Source organism: Cynocephalus volans, chromosome 9 (assembly GCF_027409185.1).
Source record: "Cynocephalus volans isolate mCynVol1 chromosome 9, mCynVol1.pri, whole genome shotgun sequence".
NCBI lineage: Eukaryota > Metazoa > Chordata > Mammalia > Dermoptera > Cynocephalidae > Cynocephalus > Cynocephalus volans.
In genome coordinates this window covers 81,819,345-81,833,305 of record NC_084468.1, presented here as the reverse complement: position 1 = coordinate 81,833,305, position 13,961 = coordinate 81,819,345, and the positions used below count along the sequence as shown (strand labels likewise).

The 13,961-nt window shown below is 36.4% G+C and overlaps 1 protein-coding gene across 2 annotated transcripts in view; it reads left to right on the top strand.

The window, feature by feature from the left end:
- HPGDS (hematopoietic prostaglandin D synthase) overlaps positions 1-13,961 on the top strand; it is a 134,261-nt gene that overhangs the window by 25,084 nt on the left and 95,216 nt on the right. Inside the window, exon 2 of one of the 2 annotated variants that reach the window (XR_010024424.1) lies at positions 10,366-12,433. The exons of the other annotated variant lie outside the window; for it this stretch is intronic. The gene's annotated coding sequence lies outside the window, so the exon portion shown is untranslated. Of the gene's footprint in view, positions 1-10,365; positions 12,434-13,961 lie in introns of those variants that run through there. 2 annotated transcript variants of the gene reach the window in all.

Sequence of the window (13,961 nt, the reverse complement as noted above, 5' to 3'; positions counted from 1 at the left end):
ACATATCAATTTACATTCCCAAAGAGTTCCAATTTTAATTTTTTTATTGAGATTTATCTAGTCTTCATGTTCCAAAAGCATTTTTAAAGATGCCATAAAGAAAAGGAAATAACTAGTTTTTAAAATATCCAATTTAGACTTCAGAATGCTAACCATGAAAGAATAAGTTCCATGTCAAAACATGCTTATCAATAGGAAGAACCAATTATCCTGAAATAACTACATAAGGAACTGAATCACCCATTGTTGAAATTGGAGGTGCTATTTCAACAAGAGATTATATACTTAATTAATTAACTATATACCTCCCAAGTGTAAAATTTCAAATTTGAAAAACCAACTGCAAAAGCTCATGTGGCAATCAAACCTACAAATGAAAACTGCAAAGTATGTGGGAATAGTTAAGACTTGCTTAAGAAAAAAAACTGAGTGCAGTATTTCCATTTGAAACTAAGAGCAAAATCAAGGTACAAAGAAACAGATTAAATATTTTAGAGGATGAACATAGTGAATAGTAAAAAAAAAGAAATTTTTCTCTTAGAATGGACTACTATTAAACTGACAGGTAAAAATCCTAAATTATTTCCACATTTTAGTAGACTTAAACAAGTCACAACAGATCACTACTAAAATTGTGTTTCTAAAGTATTTATTATATGACCAAATTGGGATATGAATACTAGTTGCTGAGCTCCTAAGTATTTAAGTTGATAATTTGAAAAAATTAAAATTCAGAGTCATTTTTCCTGTGAACATCTAAAATCTTTAACTCAGAAAAGTAAGTTATAGCATAAGGTAATGTAAATAATGTCATTACACTTTAAGGGGATAATAATGAAATAGTATCTTCAGTTTCCTCATCAGAAAATCCAAGGTTCTCCAAAAAGCGTCTCCATTTCCCATGCATACATAGACAAAGTATTGTATTAATCAGGATTCTCCAGAGAAACAGAACCAATAGGATGTATATGTATTTAGAAAGAGATTTATTATATGGAGTTGACTCATGAGATTATGAAGGCTGACCAGCCCCAAAATCTGCAGGGTAAGATGGAGAGCTGGAGACCCAGGAGAGCAGATGATGTAGTTCCAGTTTCAGAGTAAAGGCCTGAGGACCAGAAAAGCTAATGGTGTAATTCCAGTCTGAAGGCTGGCAGGCTGGAGACCCATTAAGAGTGACTGTTTCAGTTTGAAAATGGACAGGCAGGAGGAACTCTCTCACTAGGGAGAGGGCCAGCCTTTTTGTTCTACTTAGGCCTTCAACTGATTGGTTCAGGCCTACCCACCCGAAGGAGAGCAATCTGCTTCACTCAGTCTACCAATTTAAATGTTAATCACATCCAAAAACACCCTCACAGAAACACCTGGAATAGTATTTGACCAAATATTTGGGCACCCCATGACCCAGTCAAGTTGACAGTAACCATCATGAATATGATGACTAGACTTGTTGGCCACACTTTCTCCATTCAGGTGCCTTCCACATTGAAGCAGTAGTACAGCAGAGAAGTTAAAACACAGGCTTAGGTGTCAGACTGCCTGTGTTTGAATCCTGTCTCCATAAAATTTCCCTGGGTGAACTTGGACGAGTTATTGCTACATGCTTCTGCTTCTTGATTAGTAAGTTATGCATAATCACAGTTCCTACCTCATACTCCTATTAGGGTTGCGAGGAGTAAATGAGATATACATATAAAGCATCTAGAAGAATAGCACAAAGAAAGGATTCCCCAATAATGTACTATATTACATAAAATTTGTTGAAATAAAATTGTTATTTAAAAAAATCATTGCTTCATGTATTTTCCTGTCTTTTACACTTGGCTCTTTAAATTTTATACGTAAGCCCATAATTTTTCACTTTCTCCAACAGGATTTCCTGCTAAGTGTTCAGTAGCATATATAATAAAACTCTTCTAAAACATTTTGACACATTTATAATAAAATATATATTATAAGTCTATTTATCAACAAGCATTTGTGAATGGCTATTATATGTTTGCTATTAAGAGGATACAAAGAAAAGTAAGGACAGTAATTACAACATTCTTTTTTCTCAAATAATTTTTAGCTCACTTGAGAAAATTCAAAAATTGGAAAACAGTTCAAGACATTATTATAGTACAGTGGGGACAAGAATCCCATGTGCTATATTGGGTGTAAGGAGTCCCAGCCTTCCCTCCTCCTCTCCATCTGAAAAGAGCTATGTATTTGTAAAACTGGATTTGGGGTTTTGCTTATGCAGAGTCAGGAGAATGAATGGGCAAAGCAAACAGAAAGGTTTTTTTTTAAAAAAAAAAAAGTCCAGACAAGCTGGTAGATGAACATAATAAAAAGGAGGGAGAGGGAAGAAGAAAGTAAGTGAGAAAAAAAGCACAGTCTTTGGGCTGAATGTCCAGGGTGAGTGGATGGGTGAGTGGTGGGTGAAACGAAGGACCAGGGGAGCTACAGAGTATAGGGGTATCGATAGGTAGGCCTGCCTGTTCCTTCAAACTTCATCCCATCTTTTCCTGCTTTGTTGCTCCCCTCCTACTTCATCCTACTGCCTTTGATTTTGCTGAAGTCTGAGCTCAAACTTTGAGGCCTTGCTGTCCATAAGTCTGTCCCCTCATTTCTTTGAACAGACTTACAGTTGGACTCCCTCCTGGCTCAGCATAATCACTGATCTGTGTCCTTGAGTGAACCAGCTCTGGTGTGATCCTGGAAGTGAATTCTTCATGTGACCCCCTCCTATAGGGCCAGCATCCTGGGCTGGGAGCCAAGCACCCAGACCTCACCTTCCAGGCCCGGTCTCAGCTGCATTGCGTGTCAGAGAGTAAGAACAAAGCTTCGTTGATATTAATTGCTTACTAAGATTGTACAATAATGATACCTTACATTTATTGTTAACTGTGTCTTACAGTTATAATTGTTTTCTTATATATTGTTATAAGACAAATAGCATTTAGGATGATTAAAGGGAAGAGAAGCTGGAGGGCAAAAGATTCTAATAGTCAAGTGGTGAATTACACAGGCTTGTAAAAGGAAGTGCTCCCAGTGGAAATTGGTACGTGTCAGAGAGAAACCAGTAAAAAGAGCCAGCAACCTCTGGTAATCACAAAGGTAAAGGAGGCAAAATATAACTAGGAGCAATCAACAGTGACTTTGAGGTTTTATAATGGATAATGGCAGGACAGTGGCATCACTGGCAAATGTAATGGTAGAGAGTGGTGGTAGATTTGGTACAGCCTAAAACTGATATGAAGAAGTTTGTGCTTGCCGTGGTCAGTTTGACTCAATGGTGATATCTTGCAGAACTGCAAGTGTGTTGGAGACAGTACACCAGACAAACAGATTTATTTAAATATTTTTCTAATTTTTCTCTGAAACAGCAGGATGAGAATCCACCCCTTAGTAGAGGGAAAGTGAAAACAATATAATTGCTTCAAAGCAAAGCCTCTGTACAGACATCCAAACAATTCCTCATTTATTGAGAGCTACATAAAGTATTTAAAAAACAAAAATGATGGTTTTTAAAATTCCTCCAGAAGGAAGAAAGTAAAATAAACACTAACTAGTTGACCTTTTGCAGATACTATCATTTAAAGGTGTTTCTGGACTTCTTAGTTGAGGGCAGTTTGTTTATATAAGTGGAATGATCATGCATTGTCACCTACTGTATGAGTGAATGTTTATTTTTTATTCAGATTTCAGAAACAAACTTTTGCTCTTGCCTAATAATGTATTCTACAGAGTTCAATAATCTAGGTCAGACGGAAGATCAATTTCACAAGCTAAGAAAAGGTTCTGCCAAGTCATGATCAATTCTTCTGAAGTGTTGATATTGATTCTGTGGATTAGAGGACTAAGTAACCTGTGTGTTAAATGGGGTAAAATCTTTAAGACTTTGAATCTTGCACTCAGATCCAGTACTCTCTGATGGTAATATTTTATAATGGATAGTCAAGTCTCTGGTTTAAGCTTTGGGTTCTTTCTTTTCAAGATGTGTGAGATTCATAAAGGGTTATCGATTTTAAAAGATTTTCAAAATGACACTTAGTACATGTCTGTATGTTCAAAGCTTTATGTTGGGTATTTTTGCCAAGTGGTAAAGGTTTTTTACATACCATTCTTTTACAGTGTAAACAGGAACAATTTTGAGTGGGTGGATTAGTCAGAGGGCACCACAGGGGAAAGAGACTCACTATGGAGATGGAGACTTGCTATGGAAGTATGAAGTGAGAGAAATGACATTTCGTGGCTCTGTTCCCAGCATTGTTTGCTAGACACATTTTGCATGTGAAACAAGCAGCGTTCACACCCAATAGTAGCATTCTCTAATCAGCTGGTAGTACATGTAAGGTTATGTGTGACAGTGTTTTGGTATTTAAAATTCCTCACTATTTTCCCTCTTGTCATGTGTATAAGAATATGCTTTGCCAGAAGTAAAGCAGTAACTTTTCCATACTGTGTTTTGAAGACTAACACAGCTCACTCTAAGTTATCAAATATGTCCCCAAATAATTGTCGGTGAGTCATGAAACAGCCTTCTTAAACTGAGTATATGTCATTCGATCAGCATTTCCAAATAGTAAGGCTAATTTTCCATGTCCCTGAATCTCAATCTTAAGTTAGACTACAGAAGAAATAGGAGAGCAAATGAAATCCATCTGTGATCATTCTACATACCTCTACATAACCCTAGAAATGTTTATGAGGCTCAGAGGTTTAAGGAGCATGATGTAAAAATCATTCCAAACTCTTTCTTGTTTACATTGAAATTCCCAAAAAGAATTTTGGAAATGCAATGACTAAGGCAAACAGGAAAAGGGGGCTTTTATTGACTCTTAACCTCTTTTGCAGCTTTCAGTGGTAGAGCGTTGGAAGAAATGACATGGATCATTTGTTAGAAGAATTTTGAGAAGAATATTTTTACATTAAAATTTAATGTATTCTCTAAAATTGTTAGCTAAGATTACCCCTACTGTAGTAACTAGTAAAGAACTGTGAGAGTAGAGGCATAAAGAAAATTGGAACATAAGGAAGAATTTACATGTTTAGTATATTAAAATGATATTAGTGAGGACAAGAATGTATGCTTTAAGACACGGGAGAGTATCGTCTGTGTCTAGAGAAAATACAAACAAGATAGCTTCCTCAACGAAAAAAGACTAGAAAGATGACTCAAGCTAAGCCTTGATCTTGCCTCTGAACTCTGGCCCTGTTCCTCCTCCTCTTCTTTGCTCCATTCTCTAACTCAGGCATAAATTAAGAGCAAAAGTGACTCTCCTGAGTTCATCAGAGGAGGGAGTTGAAACACGTTTAAGACTTTGATTTAAGAAGGTTTTCAGTTTTAAGATTTATAACCCAAGTAACTGTCCAATTAATTGGCTTTCCAAGCAAATATATAGTTATCTTTCTTAATACATTAGAAGTTCCTATGAATCAGAGCATGATTCTGAAATGTTGCTGACTGCCATCTCAGTTTCTTCTTAGCTCTCTTTCTCAGACTAATGTGGGAGAAGGCTATCAGAGAGGGCTGCAAAGCCTGGTCCTCACCACCGTGGTTGCTGCTGAATTAAGAAGAGCTGTGCATACTTCTCTAGCTGCCATGACCAACTGCCATATTTCTCATACGGGCTTGACTAGGAACTTCTTCAAAGATCTCTGCTTGGTGGTATTGCACCAGCTCAGCATTGGCTGTTCTCAAGGGAAAAAAATGTGAAACGTCACAAACCTGAGTTAGGGTTAGAGAGCACAGCTGCCAAGTCATAGTTCATGGTTGAGTGCCGACAGTTAACACCAAAGGAAGCTTCTATCAGGATGAAGGGCGTCTTATTGTTATGGATTTCTAGTCTCAGAAAGGTCACATTTCCCCTCCTAACCCCTCGCATCCATTTGAATTATTTTTCCTTAAAAATAAATTGACTGTTAGGCAGTGATGATTTGAAATTCAGAAGGGAAATTTTCTGGGATAAGATTTTAAAAAATCCACACTCAAGAGCAAAAAAGAAATAAAATATTTAAATCAATGGTGAATGAAAATAAAATTTGGGATGAGGACAGTTATAGGATATGCAAATAGGGAAAGAAACAATGAAAAATTAGAAAAATACAGAATATAGCAAAGAGAAAATAACTACACACGTAAATATTGCCATAATTCAGTTTCTTATTTTTGCCTTTTTAAGTATTAACTATATTTGAAATACATATTTCTAAGGATGGTCAATTTGATATTTTTACTGGCATCTTCAGTTCTTGGCTAAACATCCTAGAGCTATTTATGGACATTTTCCCTTGCCTGCCTTTAAAAATACATCACTGCAGTATTTTTAACAGCAAAGTCTGTGTGAGACAGTCTACTTTCTTGACTTGTGACTGCTTCTACTTAGTCTCATTTGTAAGCCCTTGTGGTTTTCTGTCTAATGGGCATTGTTTTTATTTTTAAAAAACATAGTGGTAGGTATATTCATTAAGAATATACTACAAATGGCTAAAACTCTGCTTTACAAAATTCTGCACCACCACAGGCATTTTTGTTACCTCCAGAAATAACTTTTAGATCTAAGTAATCCTGATGGAAGAATTTGCTGTCTCTTTGATCCAACTGAAGCTGCTGATGTGTTCTATTTCTTCAAGCTTCAGCACAGTTAATCAGTAACATGGAGTGAAGAACAGCAACAACAAAAAATATATATATAATCTCAGCTTTTTTCTTTCTTTTTTTTTCTGTAAAATAAGCTAGAGGGAGGTGTTTTTGAGAGCGATATCATTACCTACAAACAGGAATATATTCACATTATATTAATAAGAAATGGCAAATAAGTTTCATTGCATGTGCCAATTGATTCTCATTGATCAATTGCTAGTGGCTGCCTGAAGAATTATATAGAGAAAGGTTCGGAGGTTTAGTTCAGGCTCAGCAAGAAAGAATGTCGTGATTTCAAAATTTTTAAGAATTTAAAAAATGTTCATGAACTTAGATGAGTTGTTGTTATGCTTGGCAGGAAGAAATATTCAAAATCTGTAAGTGGCATAGAGATGCACATCTCCACCCACTAAATAGTATTCTTTTGGATAAACTCATCTTAAAAAATTAAAGATCTCTAAAACATTTGGAAGAGCTGTTATATTAGTTACTCATAGCTTAGTGGTAATTAATTAAGTAATCTAACTCCTAGTTGAGATCAATTGTGCTATGAGCATGAAATGGAACTTGGTTGTAGAAGAAAAGGAGGAATGGCAAGTTGTGGGCAGGAGACACTAGAAGCCCTCTTAAAATGTAAAATTCTTTTGAGACATTTTGGCTCTATAGGTTGCCAATGTCTTATCTAGGTCACTGATGAAAATATCAAATAGAGCCAGGCCCGGGTTTGACACCTGCTCAACATTATTTATGCCTTAAGACTGACATCAAACCATTTGCAACAATTCTATTTATAAGTATCCTGAGCACCCTTCTGAGTTTCCAGATATAAAGTGTAGTAGTGCTTCTGGCACTTAGCTGATCAATTTGCCTGAAAATATAGTTCTCTGTATTAGCAAAGGAATGTTCTTTCCATGATTTTATGTACTTTCATCTGTAATTTTAGGGTAGTGGAAATCATATGAGACAAAGCTTGAAGAGGCTTGTATTTTAGCTCTAGCTGACCCAGTTAATCATGTGATTTTGTACAAATCACTTCATCTCTCTGGATCTCAGAAAATGAAAGTTAGCTCAGATCAGCTTTTCACAGCCTGTGGGGTCCAAATTCCAGAAGGTTCTATCTACTGAGAAGGGCCCACAAATGCACATACAAACCAGAATTATCTGACTGAGCACTACCACCACATGGGAAAGACTGTGGAGTTATGATGTTCAAAAGAAGACCTTTCCCTTAAAAAGGGTGGGAAGCACTCGCATGGGTTATGGACAAGCTTCTAGCTCTTTCCGTTGTTAGCCTTTGACCCGTAGACCCCCTTCTTTATTTGACAAGAGTAAGAATATTTGACAAGAGTAAAAATAGCCACTTCTATTTTTATAGTAAAATAACCTTGAGGCATAGAAAAGTATAATCAATTAATTTCCTCCATATTACATGATGGCTTCTTAATTAACATAGGAATTGAATGCTGTCTTGTGAGTAAGTTTGTTTTCTTCAGTTGAACACTGTATATGATCACTATTATATTTGTTATCTTACTTTGACAATAATTAAACTAGCATGGATTTGTAATTATGCATTTTATTTAATTAAAGTTTTGTCCTTTTGTTGATGAAGTCCAACAAGAAACAAGAGCAGTGTATATATAGTAAGTTACTTTCGTAAAAGATACAATTTGACTTTTCCCAGAATTGAATGGTGGAGTTTTGCTGTCAGCTAACATGCGCTATGGAATCTTGGCTCCCTTCAGAGCTACATGATGCCAGATATTCTTTTAATAGTGCCAGCAGATATTTCATCTATGATGTCAAAACTCGCAGGAAATTTGAGCTAAGAATGCACGTAATGTACTCAGGACACCAAAGAAAGTTGCTCAGGTCATACAGACACACTGTATTTGGAATTGACGTCTTTAAAAGATCAAACTTCTCTGATATTTTAAAAACTTTAACCTTGGTAAATCTTTGCAAGAAGGTCGTATGTAGGCAGCTACAAACGAACGTATATATGTCAGGTGTGTTAATTGATGAATGCCAGGAAGGGGGGCCGTTCTTAATTGTATGCAGAAAGATACATGGTTGGTGAGGTTTTTAAAAAAAAAAATCTGACCAGAAAATAAAATGTTTTCATCTTAAAAGTGGAGGTTTAATGGGATAATACCTAGATTCAATGATGCCATCTTTGCAGACCCCAGACCTTGTGCTGTAGGTAAGATGTAGACTATAGGTTTACATCAGGTGTTTTTGAATCTGATAAGGCAATGAACTTTAACTGTTGACTGACTAAATAATATATTTCGTATGTTTGTACTGCTACCTTTAAATATATGCTGTTGTGACTAATACAGTACTGAAAGGTGCTACTTTTAAATATCTTTTTGATATTATACATGAGTATATTTTAATCTACCGATTTTAAGGGTTTGAGAATTATCACATGGGGGTATGTGAAAATTTGCTCGTCAAGGGCGCTCACTTTGAAAGATTGGGAACCACTGTCTTAATGGATTCAGGCGAAGTGACAGGCTGGTGGAGAGCTATTTTGGGCAAAGGGGCTCTCTTGTTGCAGCTGCCAGTGTGCTAAAATGAAGGGCCAAGTGTGCCTTGAGAAGAAGCAGTCCTAACTAGCATTTGCCAGGCCACAGACTAAACTTTACTTGTATGCGTAGTACTTGGTGTGACAAACGATTTCTCTCCCAAATCCTAGGTGTCACCTTATTTCCAAGTTATTTGACGAAAACAACAATAAAACAATAAAAACACTCTAAATGTTCTATTCAATCTTACACTCTCAGCTATTATACCTCTAAATTTGTGGGATTTCAAAGTTAGTGAAACCACAAAGCAGATATTTACTGTGGAGGAAGAAAAATGATCAAGCATTAGCTGGAAGAAATATTAAACACTGTAGGTGTAGGAAATTAGACTTAAGGTGAAGCTAGTTATGGCAAGTGAGGGGCCTCGCGCCCTCTAGTGGTGCCCTCCCTACCTCTCACCTCAGGTGCTCTAGACAATTCCCTGTGAAGTTTCCTCTTCCATTTAGGCAGAGAACCATTTTTGAAAATTGTCAATCACGTCTCATTTTCATATCACAAAAGTATTTCCTCTCCCTTGTCAAAGGCACATGTTCTCTCTCTATTTTTATATGTTGTGGATTTCTTTGGTTGCTATCATGGATTTTTACATTTAACAAAATGTTAAAGATAGTAAGATAGTTCTTACTCCCGTGGAAGCTTTTAATATAGGTGATATGTACAAACATGAAATTTATAGTACATATTTTACCATAAATGCCAAAGAGTAATTATGTTTTATTTACTAGAAAAATAATTCTTTGATCTTACATGCTTGACTCACTGGTCATTTGAGATGAGATGATTTTCAATATTTAGCAAAGTTTTAAAAAGAAAATTATAGGCTAAAGGAGTTACAATATTAAATAAAACTGCATATATGTCTGTGGTGGGGGAGGAGTGTATCTCCCTCTGTGCTGTGTGCCTCACTTACACCTGTTCTTAAAGTGTCGTATTTATTTACTGCCTCGCTTGTAAGAAGATGAAATGCTGGTAAACCATCACCGAAAGTTTTTGTTTTCCAGGTCATTAAAATGACATGGCAGGACTAATTGTCACTGCAATGCCATGTGTAGTAGTGAGCACATTGTCATGTTACATGAGTGTCCAGAAGTCTGAATTTCTAGTAGATGCCTAACTCATGACTTCAAATTCCTTGCTCTCTAGGGATAAAGTTTATGTTAAGAACAGAAGTAGAGGAGCCGAGGGCAGCGCCTTCTGCCCAGATGCAGGCAAGAAACAGAGCACGCCCGGGGGCCTAGGCAGGAGCCAGGGGCAGCCTCCCCCGCCTGGCCGCAGGCAAGCAGCACCCCGAGACCACTTCCCCGCCGATGGCCCTCCACAGCTCCCGCCACAGCCACAGCTGTCACAAAAGTGGCTCGACGCCACAGCAGTAGCCACAGCGACCGTGCAGGTGGCCCACCAGATGCTCAACTGCAGTGACACAAGGAGAGTCACCAGCAGAGACTGGAAAAAGAGGACATCTCTCTCCTCAAAGCCCACTCCAGCGTGACAGAAGCAACTGCTCTACCATGACCCTACTTTATTTCTGATTTTAATAATTTCTGTCTTCTCTCTTTTTTCCTTGGTCAGTCTAGATAAAGGTTTGCAAATTTTGTTGATCTTTTTAAAGAATTGGGGTGGGGGGAAAGACTGTAAAGCAATCTACAAAGCACCATTGATATAAATGTTTTAATCAAACATTAACTTTACATAATTGTTTTAGGGTATAATAATCTTTATATATGTTGTGTAATTTGTTGACTATGTAACTATTGTTCATTTGCTTTGAAAGACTTCGTTATGGGAGATTGAAATCAAGCTCAAAACTCATTTCTCATTATGAAAAAAAAAGGAAAATACAGAGCAGGTACCACGACTCTCAGGACTTTCTGAAAGATTCCTTGTCACTTTCCCATGGATACTTTTCTCATTCAACAAATGTTTCCCCATGGAAATAAAACCGCTTAAAATACAAAAGAAAAAAAAAAAAGGAACAGAATAGAGGTTTTAGAATTGTTCCTGTAAATTCAGTACATTAGTAAAAGAACATAATTTATACTGAATATTGCATTCAATTGTGCATCCACACATTATAGGACTACATAATGGCAGCTACATAATACTAAAAAAAGTCACTCTTACAGATTTAAAATTATCTCTAAAGATTTTTAAAAGGTTGCCCATGTCTAGAATGTGTCTCTTTTAAATTTTAATGGGCATGAATTTTTGTTTAATTTTAAAATATTTTTAGAGCATGGTTTATAAAAATATTTGACGGTTAATTGACTTTTGTAGGATAAATATGAACTGATCACACACACACACAGAGGGGCTGGCTGGTCAGCTCAATTGTTTAGAGCTTGGTGCTGACAACACTGATGTTCAGGGTTCAATCCCTGTACTGTCTGGCTTCCAAAAAAAGAAAGAAAGAAAGAAAAAGAGAATAATAATAATAATAAAAGGACTGATCATGTGATATGACGGGAAAACATGTAATGAAGATGTGGACTGCATTAATGTAAGTGTGATATTCAGATCAGTGCTGTGTTCTGCCCCGATCAGGCACATGTGAGATACTGTATTCTGAGCATCATAATTTAATGAAATGGACAAAGCACAGAGTATTCAGAGGCAGAAAATGTGGCAAGTTGTACGGGGAACACCTAAATCTGAGGCAATTGCTTCTAAAACACTTAAGAAGTAGTGGTACTTTAGTTCTATTCACATTTATGAGAGACTATGATGCAAAAAGAAAGGAATAGGGGAGGAAACAGGCATTGAGTCTAAATTTATAGCTTAAAAATTCCAATATTTTCTGTTTAAAATATGTCTCAAATGTGTTCCTTTTCATTCTTCTCATTTAATGTTTCCTTTATTTGTCTCCGTCTCTTGATTGTCAATGTTAGTACTTTAATTTGGATTATTGTAATAAATGTATATCTGGTTTTTACTGTTCAGCTCTGCCCTCATCTATCTATAATTCTGTTGCTAAATGATTCTTCCTAAAATATGGTTGATGCCATGGAGCTCCAACAATTCTAAACTATGCCTGATCTTTAAATAATTTACACTGATTTTACATAATTTTATTTTCTAGTATTCCTGATGGGCCATCTACTCTTCCTAAGTCTGTTCCTTCACTATCCCACACCTACGTCATGTTGTCAGCCTATGTCTTTTCTCAAGTTATATTACCTCACTTACCCACTCCTAAAACCCTCTGTCCACACATTCTTCCCTACATATCCAATTCCTGTCCATTCTCTGAGAGCCATTACATGCCACTCTTTCCTTGAGGTTCTTAAACTATTACAGCCTTAATAATGTTGTCTCATAATTTCTATAGTCCGTTTTGACTATACCATATCTTTTAGTACTTGATTTTTTATAAAATGAAGTTACAAAATAATACTTACTCCATGATGTTGCTCATTGATCTCATTCTAATAAAATTGTATACTGTTGGGGTAGATTGTTGCAGTAATGACCCCAATTTATCATGCCTCCTTTATACATGCCCATGGATAGACCTCCCTACAATGACTCTGGACTTGACCATTTGACATAATTTGTCCAAAGAAGCAATAAGCAAATGTGATGCAAAAAGAGATTTCAGAAGTGCTGTGCACCGGGGCTTGGCTTCTCTTGCTGCTTTGCTTGTGAGAACCCGGAGACATCCATAAGCAAAAGCTTAACCTATTCTGATGGAGACATGTGGCCCAGCCATGCCTGTGCCCCATTGCAGGGCTAGCGCTGACCAACAGCAAGCACCAATTGCCAGTCTTGTGAGTGTGGCTATTTTAGAATCGCTAGCCCTCAGCCAACACAACCAGCAGATTGCAGCTGCATGTTTGAGCCCAGGCAAGACCCATAGAAGTACTGGCCAACTGACATTGCCAGCTGGCATTGCCAACTCATAGAATTGCTAGCTAAAAAGTAATTGTCTTAAGCCACTAAGTTTAAGAGTGTCTTGTTTTGCAGCAATATCTGACTGATGTAACAGTTGCTTATTAGCCAATTGTATTTGGGCATTAAATCTGCTTCAGCATCTATACTGTGAGATATCTGAGCCTAAGAGACATACAGCTTTTATAAATACTTCAGGATTTTGGATAGTCCTAGGTACATAACTGAAATTGCATAAACAATTAGATTAAATTTTCCTCTAATAATTTTAATATTGTTTTGTTGGTATCATGAGGATGAGATTAATGATCTTTACACACAATGGTATCACTTGCAATTTCTAATTGTAGGTATAATAAATATTTTTTTCTTTAAAAAGGCATAGAATTCATGATCTGTGTATCCTGGATTAGACCTTAGATTTTTAAAAAATTGCTGTAAAGAACAATACTGAGACAATTGGCATGATCTGAATGTGAGCTGTATGTTAGATAATAGTAATTTATGAATGTAAAATATCCTGAATTTTATAATTATGCCATGGTTATGTAAAAAAAATTCACCAAAAATGCTACAGATGGTACTAAATTTACTACTAATAAATGTATGTATGTACATATACACATATATACACACATAGGGGGACAGAGAAAACAGGTATAGTAAAATGCTAAGGATTTGGTCCATCTTAGGTAAAAGGTTTACAAGAGGAGTCATTGTACCTTTCTTGTAATGTTTCAGTACATTTGGAATTTTTGCTCAAAATAGAAAGTAAGGGGAAAAAAAGAGGTGAAATCCAGTACCCACCAAGTAATTTAAACATTTCATTTATAAAAGATCTAGGTCACTGTTGC